Below are 18,459 nucleotides of genomic sequence, written 5' to 3'. Positions count from 1 at the left end.
TTTCCTAGTAACTTATTTCTATCTCTACCACATCCCATCGGTTCTTAAAAACACTCCATATTTTCTTTATGATATATTCCAATTCATTTCATTCTCTGACTTTACTAACTTTCAATATTTTATATTTATTTCACTTCACTTCTGTGCCCTACTAAAAAGTGCTGTTTTTAAGCAAATTAAATTGAATAAAAATTAAATATTTTGACAATTTCATAATAGTCCATAAAATATTTCATTAAAATTTATCTTAACACTTAATATTATATCTAGGACAATTTATACAAACTACAGTTGATTCAGTAAATTGAAATTAGTTGTTTGATCTGATTGACCAATTCCATCTGAACTAACTGAACCAATAATCCTAAATTTATACTCTTCCTTAAGATTGTCTACAGTAGATGATATTTTTGACCACTGTCTCCCTCTTCCCTTGGATTCTCTGGCATCAAACTCTCCTGATGCCCCTTTTATATTCCTAACTCACCACTGCTTTCCTCTCTCTCCTTTGCTTATGCCTCTTCTTACTCTAATCCTACATGGGACGATTCTGTTCTCTTCCCCTTCTAAACTTTCTCGTGTCAATCTCATCTCTCCTTGCACAGCATAGTCAATCATCGTATTTTGTGCTGTAGTTACCACTGTGCATATCTTATCTTCCCTATGAAATGATAAGATCCTGGAGGCAGGAACTATGTCTTATTTAGCTTTGTACATCAACAAATATTTGTACAAAACACTGTGGAAGGACTTGAGTGAGACATACCTGTTAGTTTTGTCTATAACTAGAAAAGTATCTTGTATAAATGGCTTCTGAATTGAATTTACCCTGAAATTATTCAGATATATCACAATGATTTCTTTGGGCAAATAATGTTCTTTTTTAAAAAATAGTGATCTAGTTTTTGTATATCATATGGCAAAAATGGAAAGAGAAAGCAGAGAATCACAATGTTAAGACTTCACCATTATCGTCATCAACAGTAAATACTGAGGGCCTACTAATGTATAGTGTATGAAACTAGGAACTCTTGGTCTCACTAATATGTAATTGATTTCACAATAACAGGACAGGAAGGAAGGAAATAAGCATTTATTAAGTGCCTACTATGCTAAGCACTTTACAAAATCTCATTTGATCCTCACTGAAATCCAGGGAGCTGGGTGTTATTATTGTCCCCATTTTACAAATGAGGAGACTGAAGCAAACAGAAGTATTACAACCACTGTCCAGGGTCACACAGCTAATAAGGTCACATTTGAACTCAGGTCTTCATGACTCTTGGCCTAGCCCTCTATCCACTGTGTCACCTAGCCGCCTCAAGTAAATAATTTTAATTCTCACTTTTTTAAAAACCAGTTCTTGGGGGCAGCTAGATGGCGCAGTGGATAGAGCACCGGCCCTGGAGTCAGGAGTACCTGAGTTCAAATCCAGCCTCAGACACTTAACACTTACTAGCTGTGTGACCCTGGGCAAGTCACTTAACCCCAATTGCCTCACTAAAAAAAAAAAACAAAAAAAAAAGTTCTTATTCTCAATCTTGAATTATTATTATATTTTAATCTAGTTTAACCATCTAAGAATACAAAAGTCTCCTACTTTTTCCATAATAATGAATATACTGTTTAATTAGGTACTTAATGATCATTTTACAGTATTTGGTCAGATTCATGATTTACCTAGCCCAACATTAGGTCACTTACGATAGCACCAAGGAAATGAATGTTTGTCTTCCATGTTATTAATTTCAAAAATGTGGGGGGCTAACCTTAAATTTTCCTTTAGCTATCATCCATTAATTCATCTAAACCTTTTCTGAATCTACTTGGGTTTTTGTCTTTAAAATTTCTTAAGATAAATTATTCCATAAGTTTATTTCCCATTATGTAAAGTAATTATTTATTTTCTTTGTCTTAAAATTATCTCTTAGGCTTCATAAAATGAAATTAGTTCCATGATTTGTTTTTTTTTTAAAGTCCATGTTCATCCTATCCATATCTTTAATAATTTTATAGACTTGACTTTAGTTTTCCTTACTTATGTAATCTTTATAGTCTGTTCTTATATAATAGTTTCCTTCAACATCAGTAATTTAGTTCTTTTTTAAAATAAATTTCACTGATGCCTTTTGTTTTAAATCACTTAAGTTTCCCTCTGCATCTCTTTCAAAATCATCTCAGAGAACTACCCCATATTCCAAAGGGTAAAAAAAAAAAAAAAAAAGAGCAAGAAGAGAAAAAAAAATCAGTGAAACCAATAACTATAATTAGAAAATCTGACTATATTCAATATTCCACACCCCTAGACCACCATCCTACCTCTCAATAGGAGTAGAGAGTATCTTTTCACATCTCTTCTTAGGGGACATTCTTGTTCTTTATAATTTTGCAACCTTTGTTTTCAACTGTTTTGTGATTGTTATCATTGTAGTTAATGTGCAGATTGTTTTTCTTGGCTCCACCTTCTTCCCTCTACATTAGTTCCTATAAATCCATGCTTTTCTCTATTCATCATATTTTTTTCTTATAACACAGTAATATACCTCTATATTCATGTACCACAATCTGTTTAGTCATTCGCCTATCAATGGGCATATATTTTGTTTACAGTTCTTTGCTATGACAGAGGGAGCTAAATATTTTGGTGTATACCAAGCCTTTCTTTATCAATGGCCTCCTTGGAGCATATTCTTAACACAAGTATATCAAAATCAAAGAGTATGAACATTTGAGACACTTTATTTGCATGATTCCACATTGTTTTCTAGAATGATTGTATATTAAGTTTGTATTCTGCAACTTCTCTATCATGTGTTTATGGAGATTTATCATCCATACCCAGATATTTAATTCAAGGTAGGCAAAGATGAATCATGATTTGTACAAGCCATGTACATTTTTATTTTATTTTATTAATGTTATTTTTTGCAGAAGAGCAATATTACCTGCTCAAAGAAAACCCAGTGTCAGATTTGAATGAATTTCAGGTGAATTCAGTTCAGCAAACATTTGTGTAAAATGCTATGCTAGGCACTGAAGCAAATATATAAAAACATGTTTTCTGCCCTCAAGAAACCTATCATTTTCTAGAAGACAGATACATATTTAACTAAAATGCATGATAAATCTTATTTTCCCTTTCCCCCTAATGCTTGTCTTGATCATTTAATCAGTAATTTTTCCAAGTATCTTAAGTATTTATTAGAAACAAAACATAATCAGAATCCTGGTTTACTGTGATCACATTACAGTTCAATTATAATCAAGAATCTACATCCTCAAAATGTGTAATAGTGAAATTAGCATATAAGGAAGCGACAAAAATACTTTTGAATCCCTAGGATAAATAAGTTGGTTTGGGTCTAATTTAGCTTTACAGGCACACTTAACCCAAGTAATGACCAGTAGTCTGAGTTCTGGACAGCTGAGATACAGACAAGAGGCCATGAATCAAAAAGCCAGGAATAACAGCTATGCCTGCCAAGCAGTGGGACACAGAATGAACTCAAGTAACCAGCCACGAAGCAGTAATTACTCAGACAGCATAGCTGATGGACCCTTTGCTATCCCTGTTGGAAGCAATGTCAGACTGTAAGAACCACCAGTAGAGACACATTTGCTTATGGTAATCTGATCTTCAGCCCCTTAACTAACTTATTTGACACAATGTGCTTCACTGCCAACAGCTATATGGTTTTGCAGGTAGAAGGCTTTAGGTTAATTCACCACCCTGTGTTTTGGCATCCTGCCCTATATTGGCATACTGTATGAATTTTTATGCCTCCCTCAGAATTAGCTCAACCAATACTGGCCCAAAGAAGATTTGTCATGTGTGTTCCCAGGAGAATGAAGGCCCTTTTACAGGTCTTTGTTAGTCCATTCATGGTAAGAACAAAGCGGGAAACTGGCCCAAATTGGTCTTATTATAAGGAATAGGACCTCTGATAAGAATAGCCTCTAGATTATAATAACAAAGTTCCTGTCAAAGAGTCAATTCTACAATTTTAGGCCATAAAGAGCATTTAGATCTCAGGAGCTCGTAAGGGCATCACAAGGCCACATTACAGGGATAGGTTATCTCCTCATTCTGGGAACATAAACAACAACTTGGTTTTTAGTAGCCCCTAAAAGTGTCACTGTGGCCCTGCTTAAAAGGTACATCAGTCCTAGGAAAGCTGGGAAAAGGGAAGAAAATTAGCGAAAGGGAAGCAAGGATACAAGAGACCTGAATTCATAGACTCTTGGATTTAGAGCTGGAAGGTCACTGAAGCCCACTCCTCATTTTACAATGGAGATCCAGGAGGCTAAGTAACTGACCTGAGGCCTCCCTGCAGCAGAGTAAGATTTGAACCCAATTCCTTGGATTTCCAATACAGCTGCTCCCAGTGTTGTCACTAAATATCTGTGTGACCTTGAACAAGGTACCTTTTTGAACCCATTTCCTAGTCTGGGAAATGAGGAAGTTGAAGTAGGTCATGGGCTCATAAGCATTAGAGCCAAAAGGTACTTAATGGGTCATTTAAGTCAAACGCCTATCTTTTTACAGCTAAGGAAACTGAGACCTAAAAGGTTAAGTGTCTTGCCCTAGAACACACAAGTAGTAGAGGGACTTGCCCAGAGTCATATAATCAAGCAATAATCAACCCTTAGGGCTTAATGTGTTCCAGGCACTGTGCTAATTGTTGGAATACAAAAACAGCAAAAATAGTCCTTGACCTTAAAGAGTTTGCATTCTAATGGGGAGACAACATACATGAATAGATGCATATAAGATGCATAGAGAGTACCTGAAAGTGACCCTAAACTTCTTATCTAGATTCATCCCTAGTCCCATATCCAGGTTATTCCAGAATCAGGTGCTCATATTGTGGAGAATAGCCTTTATCTAGAAGCAAATCATTCCTAATCCATTTTCAAACACACATTAATTTTCCTTAGACAAAAAGAAATTAGGTATTTTTCTCATTCCTCCGAGACTTGTAAATCTTCCCTGATTGGAAAGAAAGCAATATGCTCTTTCTCAAATGCTAGCTAGTTTTAGTTCTCAAATCTTTTCCAGTTATTTTTCCAATAAAAAGAAACTTTATTGAGCACCTACCAAAGACAGTAGCCTCAGCCTGACCCATACTCTCTCTAAAGTTCTACACTCCCTCCTCATGACATCCATAATTCTCTTGGCTAATTTATCACTTAACAATATCTTTCACCTTTCCCTGGAAGTAGTTAATCTCTATCCATGTTAGTTTATTCTGTTTTCAAGAAATGACTGTACACTAAAAAAACTAGAGTTTTTCATACTCTTGTATTTACATTCTCTAGAATTTCTTGATAAATTCTCTTGTGTTATTCACTCTCATTCTCTGAACCTCAAAAAGTTCTATTTATGCTAACTCTCACATCAGAAATGTAACTCATTCATTACTCTCCCTTTTAAATAATTGTATTAGCTTTTTTCAAAATAGCTTTACTTTGTGTCTAAATTAACATTTTATTTATACTACATTTAGTAATGAGCATTAAGGTATCTAATAGCAACTTCTGAAAATAAGATAGTGAGGTTGTATGCATACATACATATATATGTATACATACATACACATACATATAATGCTATTACACATACTGCTATTTACATATAACAACTAGGAATCAGGAAGTCTAGCTTCTAGTCTTGGCTCTATCACTAACTAGCTATGTGATTTCAAAGCACAAAGTGCTTAAGTGACTTGCTCAGTTTTCTTATCTATAAATGGAAATAGTAATAAGGTATGTTATCTCTACTTAATAGGGTTTTTCTGAGAATCAAATACTACACATATATGCACATATATAAGCACTTTATCATTGTATAAAATGTTTACTCTGTAATAGAAGTTATGAATAGAAAAGTTTAGGAATTGTGTTTAAACTTCTCTGGACTGCAATCCACAGTACATTCTTAGTACAGTGTGATTCTTGAAATGGTCTAAAGTTCTACAAATCTGTCACATTCTATAAATATATACAAAGAAAGAATAATCATAAAACTTTTAAAATCTTCCCTTCGCTAGTTTCAGAAGAAAATGTACCAATAAACTACCTCTCGTAATTTCATTTTATATCAATGTACAGACCATTCTTCACAATATAGCACATGTCAATTGACTTCCAAGAGACTCCAGGCAAACCAGTAAAAATTGGTGTGCCCATAGCAACTGATTGTCATTTTATATTTGGACATAATTCACCCCAAATCTATTAGTAGTCATAAGAAATGCACTAATGGGGCACCTAGGTGGCACAGTGGATAGAGCACTGGCCCTGGATTCAGGAGGACCCGAGTTCAAATCTGGCCTCAGACACTTGATGCTTACTAGCTCTGTGACCCTGGGCAAGTCACTTAACCCCAATTGCCTCACCAAAAAAAAAAAAGAAAAAGAAAAAGAAAGAAATGCACTAATATTAGAATCAAGGAATTCAAGTGCATTAAACATGGTCACAACCAAATATTTTAATATTTATTTTATTCCCTATCTACTTTCCTCCATTACATATTTCACAATATCAGTATCTTAAATAATTCAAAGATGAGTGACCAACCAGCCCACCCAAACCATTTGTGTACAACAAACCCTACTTTAAGTATGTTGTAGAATGTTTTTCACTTCATGATTCTTTTTCAATTAAGTACAGACTTTTGAGAGAAGAGGCATTATTACTTAAGCTGAAGTCAGGGAGAAAGACCTGTCCTTGGAGTCAGAAAGACTTGGCTCAAGTTCATTCCTATGACAAAACTTCTCAGTGTCCTAGGCAACCCTCTCTGAAATGCAGAGCCAGGTATCATCTGAATCTATAGAAAGTTTCCTGCTTTAGAGTTCCATGAAATCTCAGGTCTGGTCCTTCACAAAGACCTGATTCAAGGGGCATCTGGGTGGCACAGTGGATAGAGCAATGTTCCTGGAGTCGGGAGGACCAGAGTTCAAATCCGGCCTCAGACACTTGACATTTGACACTTACTAGCTGTGTGAACCTGGGCAAGTCACTTAACTCCAATTGCCTCACAAAAAAACAAAAACAAAAAACCCACAAAGATCTGATTCAACCATAGAAGCTGTAAACAGGCACAGAAATAGATGGAAGCAGGTGAACGGAATATAAAGGAGAAGCTGTGTGTCCTAGTATAAAGAGAGAACTGGCTAAATGTCAGACAAGTCACATCAACAACAACTAGCATCTATATAATACACTAAGGTTTACAAATATTATTTCATTTGATCATCCCATCAACTCTGACAGGTAGATGACATTATTATCCTTCTTTTACATATGAGGAAACTGAGGCAGGCAAAGATAAAGAGCCATGGTAGATTTCAACTGTCTCCTGACTCTGGGCCAAGCACCTCTTTCACTGTTCTTCCTAGCTCTGGCTGCCTCTAGGTGATTCAGCATCTCCACAGGTCTCATTTTCCTCATCTATAAAGTGAGGGGCAAAGCTACGTAACCTCTGAGGTGCCAAAATATGACACATGATGAGAATGTGCACAGCAATATGGATTTTTTTAAAAGATTAGTTATTAAGGCACAATGTGAGCTTAAGGTAAACCTTTTTTTTTCTCCATTGAAAAGGGAATGTATACAATTTTTTTAATATATCCATTTATATCTAATATAGTCAATGTACTAATCAGCCTAATGGCAAAAGTAAACGGAAGCCTTCAGACCCCTGGAAACTTTTTTTAATGGGATTTACTGTACTGTATGATTTTTCAAAGTCAATAAACATTGGATCATAGCTTTAGAATTGGTGGTCATTTAGTGCAGTCCCTCTTGATGAGAAAACTTGGGCCTGGAGAAGTTGTGATCTGTCCAATATGGTGTCGCCTTAGTGACCACACCATTAAAGCAACATATAATTAGAGAATTTTATTCATAGTAGAAAGGTAACCCATGTGAATGGGTGCTCCTTAAAAACACATTTCTCTGCACAGGCCATTCGGAATCTTATATTATTACACAACGACATATGATTTAAAATTCCTTTAACAAATAGTGCATGGTAAGATATAATTGAGTGAGTCTCATACTTTCTTTAAGACCAAATTTTAAAAATAAAAATTAAAAAAAAAACATGCTCCTCTAGCTAAAAGTAAATTGCAAGACCCTTGAAGCCCAGTAGGCGTCAATAGAGCCATTATTTAAGTACAGATTGTGTCTTTGTTCATGGACTTTATGGAATAAATGATAGTCAGGAGAAGGCAAATGGTTTTGTACCTTCCTCATGAAAATCATGATAACCGGCATAAAGCTTAGAAATTGTGTGTTCAACTGTCACCTCAGATTCAGCATGGAAAAAATGAAACTCCTTTTTCAATGAAAGAACATTTCACTTTCCAGTTACTGTGGGCACGTCTTATCTTACTGAGCTTCACATCATAGGATTTAAAGATGGAAGGACCTTCAGAGTTATCTAAGGCAGCCTACTCATTCCGTAGATAGGACATGACCTGCTCAAGGTCGCACAAGTAAGAAGTGTCTCAGCTGGACTTCAAACCCAGGTCCCTTCTCACTCCAAAGTCAGTACTCTTTCCACTACACCACCACAGGTGATAAAACCTCAGGGTAAAGTTGAGGAGTTCTAGGTGTTGTCCCTTCATTTTTGTCTTTTCTGTTATCTTATAAGTTAACTACTATTATTTCCATGGAGACTTCTATCTACTCCCTCCTCAAAACCATTCTGAACATTGACACCAAAAGAAAGCCATTGTGGCCACCTCACTTTCCTGGCTCCCTCAAAACCTATCCAACTTTGTTTACCTGAATATCTACCACTCTCCGGTTGATAAGACCTTATCCCTAGAAATTGCTTTTATTTTGTGCATATTTGTGTGTGTTTGTGAGTGTGTGCGTGTATGTGTTATAAGCAACAGGAGAAGTGAGCTTCTTAAGCCCAGAGATAGCTTTATTTTTTTTGTCTTTGCCTCTCCTAGCATAATACTTTGCACATAGTAGGCACTTAATAAATATTTCTTGAATTGTCCTATTTTCATTAAAACTTGCCATCTTGCTGACGTTGAGACGTTTCTACCTTGGAACCTTTGCTGCAACCATATTCATAGAATAAATTCTTTCTCCCATCCATCAAAGAAGCAAGCCCCCACTTCTTTTAAATTATAGTTTAGGACCACTGTCTCTAGAAATTCTAATTATTAATAATTAACACTATTTTTAAACTCAGGATATCATTTCTGACCTACTCTTAAACTCCTAACACAGTCTTGATCTATATTAATGGTAGTTTTCGTCCCCCTTAAGTTAGTTAAACTTTTTAAGGGTAGAAAGCAGTCTAATCTTTACTTTGTACCCCTTGAATGCATACAGTAGTATTAATCACCTAGTGTATACTAAGTAACTCCTGTTTGATACTATACAAAATATAGTATAGGAAGCAGGTTGAGTTAGATGGAAAGTAGTGAAAGCTACCATTGGCTATATTACACTTTGAAAATATAGTGCAAATAATGAATCTCCTGAAAGTAGTTTCATTATTCCAATTGGCACTGCATATTTCCATGGGATATTTCCAATTATGGTATTTTACATAATCATAACTTCAAATAGTATGAATTATAATGCATGCAACCACTTCAGGGGATTTTTTTATTCGTAATAGGATCCATCCAATGGCTCTGATTGCAGTGTAATTTAAAAGGCTAGTTTTTAGAAAAAAAAAGTTTATTTTATATTGTCTTTGTTGACAAGGCAAAAGGGTATTCTTAATTCCTATTTGTAATAACCAATAGCAAGTATGTTTGCATATACATATATATATATATATATATATATATATATATATATATAAATGTTCATGTTGTGATGATACATTTTCTTGTGTTTTGATTTAAGGAAAGGGCAAAGTTCTTTCAGTTTAGTCATGAGGGAGTGGAATAAATATCAAGTGATATTTTAAAACTAGATCATCCTAATAACAAAAACTGACCAGTTAATAATAATAATAACAATAATAGCTATAAATAATAATTTCTATAGCACTACACACCAAGCACTGTGCTAAGGACTTTATAATGATTATTTTATTTGATCCTTACAACAACCCTGCAAAAGGAGGTGCTATTCTTATTCCCATTTTATTAATGAAGAACCTGAGACAAAAGGAGATTAAGTGACTTACCCAGGGTCACAAAGCTCGTGTCTGAGGGTAGTTTGAACTGAGATCGTCCCAACTCCAGGCCCAGTGCTGCCACTAGCTGCCCTGTAACAAAGGTAACCAAGTACTATGATTTGGTTTATAAATAAAGGAATTAATGATCATTCACAAATGTGAACTTCTATAAAAGCCATTAACTTTCTAATTTAACTTAAAATTATGTTTTAAGTTATAAATTTACAAAATACTTAGAGGATGATTATTGTAAGGAAAGCTATAGTATTTCAGCACTATCAAACTAAATCTATGTGACCATCAATAGAAATGACATCTGGATTAACTGTTTTCCTTTAGATGTTCATAGATCTATGGGTATATATGAATTTTTTAATTTGAAGCCAGCGATTTTTTAGTCTGATATCTCAACAAGAATGTCTCATTGGCACCTTAAGCTCAATATGCCCAAAATGGAATTCAACTAAACCTGTCCTCAAAATCTACCCTCCCTCCTTATTTACGTTTATCTGCTGATGACATATTATCCTCCCCAGTTACCCAAAACTTCAGAATCATATTAAATTTTTCTTACCCTCATCAGCCACATCCATTGAATTATAAATTCCTTGATCATTTCTTTAATTTTTCAACCTGCAATATTTCTCAAATCTGTTCCCTTTCTTCCTACCATCACTACCACTACCCAAATCCAGCCCCTTAGCTATAACATTTTTCTCACTGGTTTCTTACCTGTGTTATGCTGTGCTCACAAAGGATTTCAAATACATTATTCCTGTCTTGCTTGGCTTTCTATTGTAGACAAACAGATGAAGCATTTATTAAACATTTGACTGTGTGCCAGGCACTGAGCTAAGAGCTCCAAATAAAATACAATCCAGGGAAGCAAGACAGTCCCTGCCCTGAAGAGCTTACATTCTAAGGGGGAAGAAAGGAGAAGGGAGGGAAGATAATTATAAAGAGTAGCTGGAGAGGGATAAGCCAAACTAATAATATGGTTACCTCATAGAAAAGTGCTTGCAGCATTCCATATCTGTAGCAACCTCTACCTCTCTATTAATTTTTTAATTAACAGAAATCTCCCCTCCAATTCTCTACCCAAATTGAAATCCCTTTATTGGCTATATACAAAAATGTATAGAATACATTCTGCATCCTAAATCTATCAGCTCTTTGTTAGAAAACAGTATGTTTCATCATCAATCCTTTGTAATTATGGACAGTCATTGTATTGATCATTGTTCTTATAGCTTCTAAAGTTATTTATCTTCACAATAGTGTTGTTATTGTATAAATTATGCCCCTGGTTCTTCATTTCATTTTCTCTCTCTCTCTCTTTTTTTTTTTTTTTTTGGTGAGGCAATGAGTGTTAAGTGACTTGCCCAGGGTCACACAGCTAGTAAGTGTCAAGTATCTAAGGCTGGATTTGAACTCAGGTCCTTCTGACTTCGTTTCATTTTTCATCAGTTTTTATAAGTCTTCAGAATTGTTCCTTTTTTAAAATGCTGATGTTCTGGTATTAGTTCCATTTACTTCACTCCGTATCAATTCATATAAGTCTTCCCATGCCACTTTGAAATCATCTATTTCCTCATTTTTGTGGTACAATAATATTCTGTCACATTCATGTACCACAACTTATTCAGTCATTCCTCAGTTGATGGACATCCTTTTAGTTTCTAGTTTCTGTCACCACAAAAACAGCTGCTATAAATATTATTATATATCTAGTACCTTTTCCTACTCCTTTTATCTTTTGGGGGTGTATGCCTAGGGGTGGTATAGTTGAGTCAAAGGCCATGTGCTGTTTAATAACATTTTGTGTATGATTCTAATTTCCATGATTGTGTATGATTCTTTCCAGAATGGTTGTATCCATGGGTTATATCCACCAACAAACATGTAGGAGAAAAAAATTGGAGGGGAAGGGGATTTAGGAAATTTAGGCATTTAGGAAATCATGGGACAAAGGATGGAAAAGCTTATTAACACATAATTGGGTTGTGCAGGTAGAACTAGTTACAAAAATTAAAGGAGTAGGGGAACCAGGCATCATTTGAACTTCACTTTCATCCCAACTCACCAAAAGAAAGCAGAATACAAACATAGCTGGAGGGGGGGGAGGAGGGGTTGGCATTAGTATAAGACTACATTTCACTTTAACAGAGATATAGATAGGAATAGGAAGAGAGGGAAAGGGAGCATAAAAAGGAGGGTAGGTTCAGGAAATGGTTAGACATAAGCAAAACAAACCCATAGGTTGAAGAAGGGATGGTAAAGAGGAGGTTAAAAGGCGTGGGGGTAGGGGGGGAAGGGAAAGGGTAATAACTTGAAATAAATAGGGAATGAACAGTATAAAAAAGAAAGCAAGATAATGGGATGGAGGAAAATAAATACTAGTGAATGGGATTATGAATGTGAATGGGATTTATTTACCCATAAAACAGAAGAGATTTGCAGAAAGAATTGGAAAGCAACCTGCAACAAAGTGTTGTTCTCAAGAAACACACTTGAAACAACTTCTGTATACTTCCAGGAGAAACTAAATATATTATGGGGAAAAATAAGCAGTAAAACTACAATAATGGAGAAATTCAATATACCACCATCAGGCTTTTAAAAATCTAATCAAAATATAAACAAGATAAAAGCTAGGAACCAGAATAGAATTTCAGAAAAATTAGATATAATAGACCTCTGGCAATTATTGAACAAAAATATAAATATCCATATTTCTCAGCTGTGCATGGAACCTTTATAAAAACTGATCTTGTCTTGGGATATAAACATCTCATAAACAAATGCAGGGAAAATTATATACTTTACTGACTACAATGCAATAAAAACTATATTAAATAAAGGAAGGACCAGTGCAAAAGTTAATAAAAACCAACTGCACTGAATAATTTAATCCTAAAAAAGTGATGGGTCAAAGAACAGATCATAAAAATTATAAGTAACTGCAATAAAGATAATGGCAACAAGAGACAATTTACCCAAATTTGGGGGATGCAGCCAAAACAATCTTTAAAGGAAAATTTATGTCTCAACACTTTTATTAATAAAAAAGAGAAAGAACAGATGAGTGAATTGGGAATACAACTAAAAATACTATATAACCGACACTTTAAAAAAAAAGCCAATTGTATACCAAACATATATAATATGAGTTAGAGGATAAGATATTTAGGATATCTATTTGAAAAAATCAAAAAAATGATTAACAATATTGAAAATAGCAACAACAAAATATCATTGAATTAGGAGCTGACTTTAAAGAATAAAATAGATGAACCATTAACTAATTTGATTAAAAAGAAGAGGAAAACCAAATTACCAATATAAAAATAAAAAAGAACTCAAATGAAAAAGAAATAACTGTTATTACAAACTATTTTGCCCAACTATATGACAAAAAACCCCTGACAAATGAAATAAATGGATATTTACAAAAACATAAATACCTACATAAACAGAACAATAGAGAGTTTATCAACACAATGTCAAAGAAAGTAAATAAGCCTTAAATGAACTTCTGAAGAAAAAAAACACTCCAGGATCTGATTGATTCACAAGATAATTCTATCAAACATTTTAAAAATTAAATTAATAATTAAAACAATTCCAGTAAGCTATTCACAAAAAAAAAGCAAATAAGGGATTCTATCAGATTCCTTCTATTACACAGATATGAACTATATATATATATATATATATATATATACATACAAGGAAGAGTTAAAACAGATAAAACTAATGAACATTAATACAAAAATTTTAAATAAAATAACTCACATTGCAAAGATTATACACAATGACCAGGTTGTATTTATAAAAAGAATGGCACTTTGTTTTAATATTAGGAATACTATAAACTTAATCATATTAATAATAAAACAAAAACATATGATTATATCAGTAGATACAGGAAAAGCCTTTGACAAAATATAATATACATTTCTATTCAAAAATATGAGAAAATATAGGAGTAAATGGTCCTTTCCTTAAAGTGATAAAAACTATTTATCCAAGTATTTAATAGTATTTAACCAAGAGATACTGTTAGAGGTAATAGAAGTTAACTAGAATCCTTTCCAATAAAATCAGAAGTGAAACAATAATGTCTACTGTCATAATTTCTATTTGAAAAGTTACTAGAAATGTTGCCTATAGCAATGAGAAGAAAAGGAAATTGAGGGAATAAACATAATTAATGAAGAAGCAAAATTATAAGTTTTACAATTGTGATGGTATACTTAAAGAATCCTAGCCAACTAAAAAATTAATTAAAACAAAAACTTTAGCAAACTTGCAGAATATTTAGAAATCTATATAAATCATTAGCATTTCTATTTATTACCAATAAGATATATTACTTAGCTGTTTAACCTTGTGCAAGTCACATCACCTCATTTGCCTGTTTTCTTATCTGCAAAAAAAAAAAAAAAGATAATAATAGCATCTACCTGCCAGAATTGTTGTTAATATCAAATAAGATTATATATGTAAAGTACTTTGGACAGTCCACAGTACATATTAGACTCTGTATGAATGACAATGATAATCATAATAATGATTATTTTGCATTGTAGTTTTAAGGGTACCTTTCTCATCTCTTCAATTACATTGTAAACTCCTAAGGGGAAAAGAACCTGTCTTCTCTGGATTCCCCAACCTTTATTCCCATTCCTTAGCACAGTGTCTTGCCTATAGTAAGCCTTAATAAATTTTTGTTGAATTAAATATAAAAAGTCAATTCCAACTCAGAACTCAGTTGCTCATTTTATTTTAATTTAATGTATACATTTCAAAAAGGTTTTCTGAATTGAAAATTTGCACTAAATAAAAATATACAATTAGAACCTAAAGCAAAAAGCACAGCCCCTGAGACTCAAACTAGGCTTAGATAGGAAATTACTTTCCCAATGACCCATTCTTTTTTAAAACTAGGTTGAAAACTAAAAGGAAAATAACTTCATCATGCCATGAAACCCTTTAAATTTCACTTATGACTAGGTGATTACCAGCATTCCAAAAAGGACTGTTTTTTCCTTGATTTCCTTTCAATTTTGCCTTTTGACAGCATGTATTGACTACCAATAACCCAGCTAAACCATGCCTAAAACTTTATAGAGTTTTAAAAATTTTTTCCATACTTAGCTTAAAGTTATCAAAGTAAAATAACCTAACAGGAGTTTACATCAAAAATGGTCCATCTGATAAGGAAGGAAAAATGAGTTTGAATGTTATAGTGGAAAGAATTCTAACGGGAGTGAGAGAACTGAGGTTTAAACCCTCACTTGACTACTTAACTACCATTATGACCTTATATAAGATACTTACATCTGGGCTTCAGTGTATTGATAGGCAAACTGAGGCAGTTAGACTAGGTCAATCAACTAGCATTTATTAAGAGCCTGTTATTTGCCAGGCACTACACTAGGCACTGGGATACTGGGATACAATGATAGAAATGAAATGGTCAGTTTGGTGGCGTAGTCGATAATGCACTGACCCTGGATTCAAGAGGACCTGAATTCAAATCTAGCCTCAAACACTTGACACTTACTAGCTGTGTGACACTGGGCAAGTCACTTAACCCCCATTGCCCCGCAAAACAAAAACAAAAAACCAACAACAACAAAAACCTGCAAAAAAAAGAAAGAAATGAAATGAAATGGTTCCTGCCTTCAGGGGGCTTATCACAAACTCTAAGAACTAGAGCAGATTTGGGGAATTATTCAATCCAACATGTGCCTGCTGAAGAATCCCTTTGGTCATATCCCCCAACAAGTAAAATTCTCAAATTCTGTCATTCCAAAAGATAGGCAGTGAATTATAGAGATTTAATATTTTAATAGTGTTAAGTCATTTAGGGAATATCCCTTAACTGTTTAAAGTTTCAGGATCTGACCTGTGTGCTTTGGACTAGTTCAAAATGTATAGTCATTACAAATGAACGTAGCTTCCTATAGGCTTAAATCTTTATCCCTATCTGTACTTTAAGTTTTTCCTCACTTTTTGTTTTCATGTATGTCATATATCCACAGTAGAAATGTTCTGGACAGTGAGAGTTGCTTTGTTTTCCTTTTATTTTTTTCTTCATTTTTTACTAGTAATTCCCTGACATACTCTTCCTCCATTAAACCTTTCCTTACAACCAAGAAAAAGTTAAAGAAATCTGTCAAAATTGTAATTTCTGGTTGAATAAACAATATTTTGTAACTGTAGTCCCCCACCTTCATACGGAGGGAAGGGATATGTGTTTCATCATCTGTTCATTGCAGTTAATCTGATTTCAGATGCCTTTTAGTGTTATTTTCATTTTTATTACTAAAGTCATCATTTACTGTCCTCCTGGTTCTGCTTACTTCTTTCTTCATCAGGCCACTTATGTGTTCCCAATGTTTCTCTGAATTCCTCATATTTATCCTTCTTTTAGCACAACAATATTCCATTCCACTAATAAACACAATTTTTCAGCCATTCTCCAATTAATGGGCACCCATTTTGTTTCCAGCCTTCTGATACCACCAAAAAATATTAACAGTCGTTAATATTTTGGTATATATGAGACCTTTCTTCTACCTCCTTGGAGTTTATGCACAATAGTAAGAAAGAAATGTTTTCTATACCTAGTGGTACAAAATTTGTTATGCTTTCAACAAAGCTGGGAATTCAAAGAAATAGAGTATTACAAGTGTTTGGTTCCTGCAGAATACGTTGAAACCTTTTGGCAAAATAATAATAATAAATAGTGGCAATACAACAGAGGTCAAATGTTGAGTTTAATGTGCTTAAGTGTACCAGAATTAGAATTGCAGCCAGAAATCTCCTTGCCAGAGTAGTAAGCTGTCTGATACAGTAGTCTCTACTACACTAATTCATTCAAGTTCTTACTAATAATTTAGATCAAAGCAGCTTGGAAAGGTCACTGAAACCATGTTATGCTAATATCTATCACCAGTGTGTACAGAAAGCCCCAAGTGTTGCCTAGAATGTAGTGTGTTTGGTCCTTGAATTTCTTTGATCCTTATCTAGAAACCTTGCTTGCATATGTCATTCGATTGAGGTATGGTCTTTTATTGCTGCAATTAAATCTTTTCAAATGCATTACATTATCTCCACCTTAGCTAAAAGGCCTGCCCATTGTTTAAGAAGTTAGGTAAGTAATTTGTGAGATGCTGTGGTTGACTTTAGGCTCCCCCTCTCTTCCCCACACAGCCTCCATGGGATTTCTTCTACAATTTTCATTTAAATCTCACCAAACAGTGTAATGGTCTTGAAGTTTGTTTAGTTCATTGACTTCCTTTATCACTGGGAGATGGCAAACATTCTGTTGCTAACTTGAAGTGGCTCCAAGCAGCAAGACTAGGAGGATATTAAACCAGTAAAAGCTTATCAACTGATTCATTGATATGCTGTAAATTCCAGCCTTTTCATTTTGCTTTTGAGAGTTTCCATAAGTCAACACATTAGTAAGCAATTTGCTGACATTAAGATGGATCACTTTGAAAGGTCTCCTTAGGAGACAAAGTTCACCTGGGTGCTTTTGTTAGGATAATTTTTTTTTTTTTATGTGGATCTGGTATGTTACTTGTAAATGACCGATAATTGCTTCATATATTAATAGCCCAGTGTCTTAGTTACTTAGCTAAATCATATATTTCAAATATATAGGATATTTTTATGTACACGAAGAAAAACACATACTTAAAACAGGAACTCTCCTTTTTCAAACTTTTATTTCCCTTTGATTGGGATGTTTCTGTTTTAAGCATTACTCTTTTCTAAAATCAATTAGAATTTTTTTCTTTTTACCAAATTCTGCTTCTCAAATGACCAGAGATAAGATAAATAGAATATTTAGTGAAATCATAAAGAAGGGAAAAATTAAACATCTGGATTTGACAGCTAACATAAGATTGATTCTTCTTGGCACCACTCCCTCCCTCAACCCCCCCCCCATGCCCAATAAAGCTTAATCTGGAGCACACCACTAGCATGAAATAGATATATGCTGAGATGCAGTTGAGGGGTGGGGAGTCTTAGGGGGAAAGCACTGGACCTGGAGTCAAGAAAACCTCAATTAAAATCCTTCCTCACAGACTCGAGTATCTGTGGGACCCTGGACGAGTCATCTAGCCTTTGTTAGCCTTGGTTTCCTCAACTATAAATGACATGATAATGGCACATACCTTCCAAGCTTCCAAGGTCATTGTGAGGACCAATGGCATAACAGATGAATAGCATTTTGTATATCTTAAAACACTACGTAAATGCTGGCTAGTCTTATTATT

General features: G+C 34.1%; 1 protein-coding gene across 1 annotated transcript in view; it reads left to right on the top strand.

Annotated features, from left to right (window-relative positions):
• RNF32 (ring finger protein 32) overlaps positions 1-18,459 on the top strand; it is a 54,260-nt gene that overhangs the window by 21,203 nt on the left and 14,598 nt on the right. The window lies entirely within an intron of this gene.

This window comes from Dromiciops gliroides, chromosome 5 (genome assembly GCF_019393635.1).
Source record: "Dromiciops gliroides isolate mDroGli1 chromosome 5, mDroGli1.pri, whole genome shotgun sequence".
NCBI lineage: Eukaryota > Metazoa > Chordata > Mammalia > Microbiotheria > Microbiotheriidae > Dromiciops > Dromiciops gliroides.
Note: the sequence above shows the minus strand (reverse complement) of the source record. Positions and strands in the feature narration are given on the sequence as shown.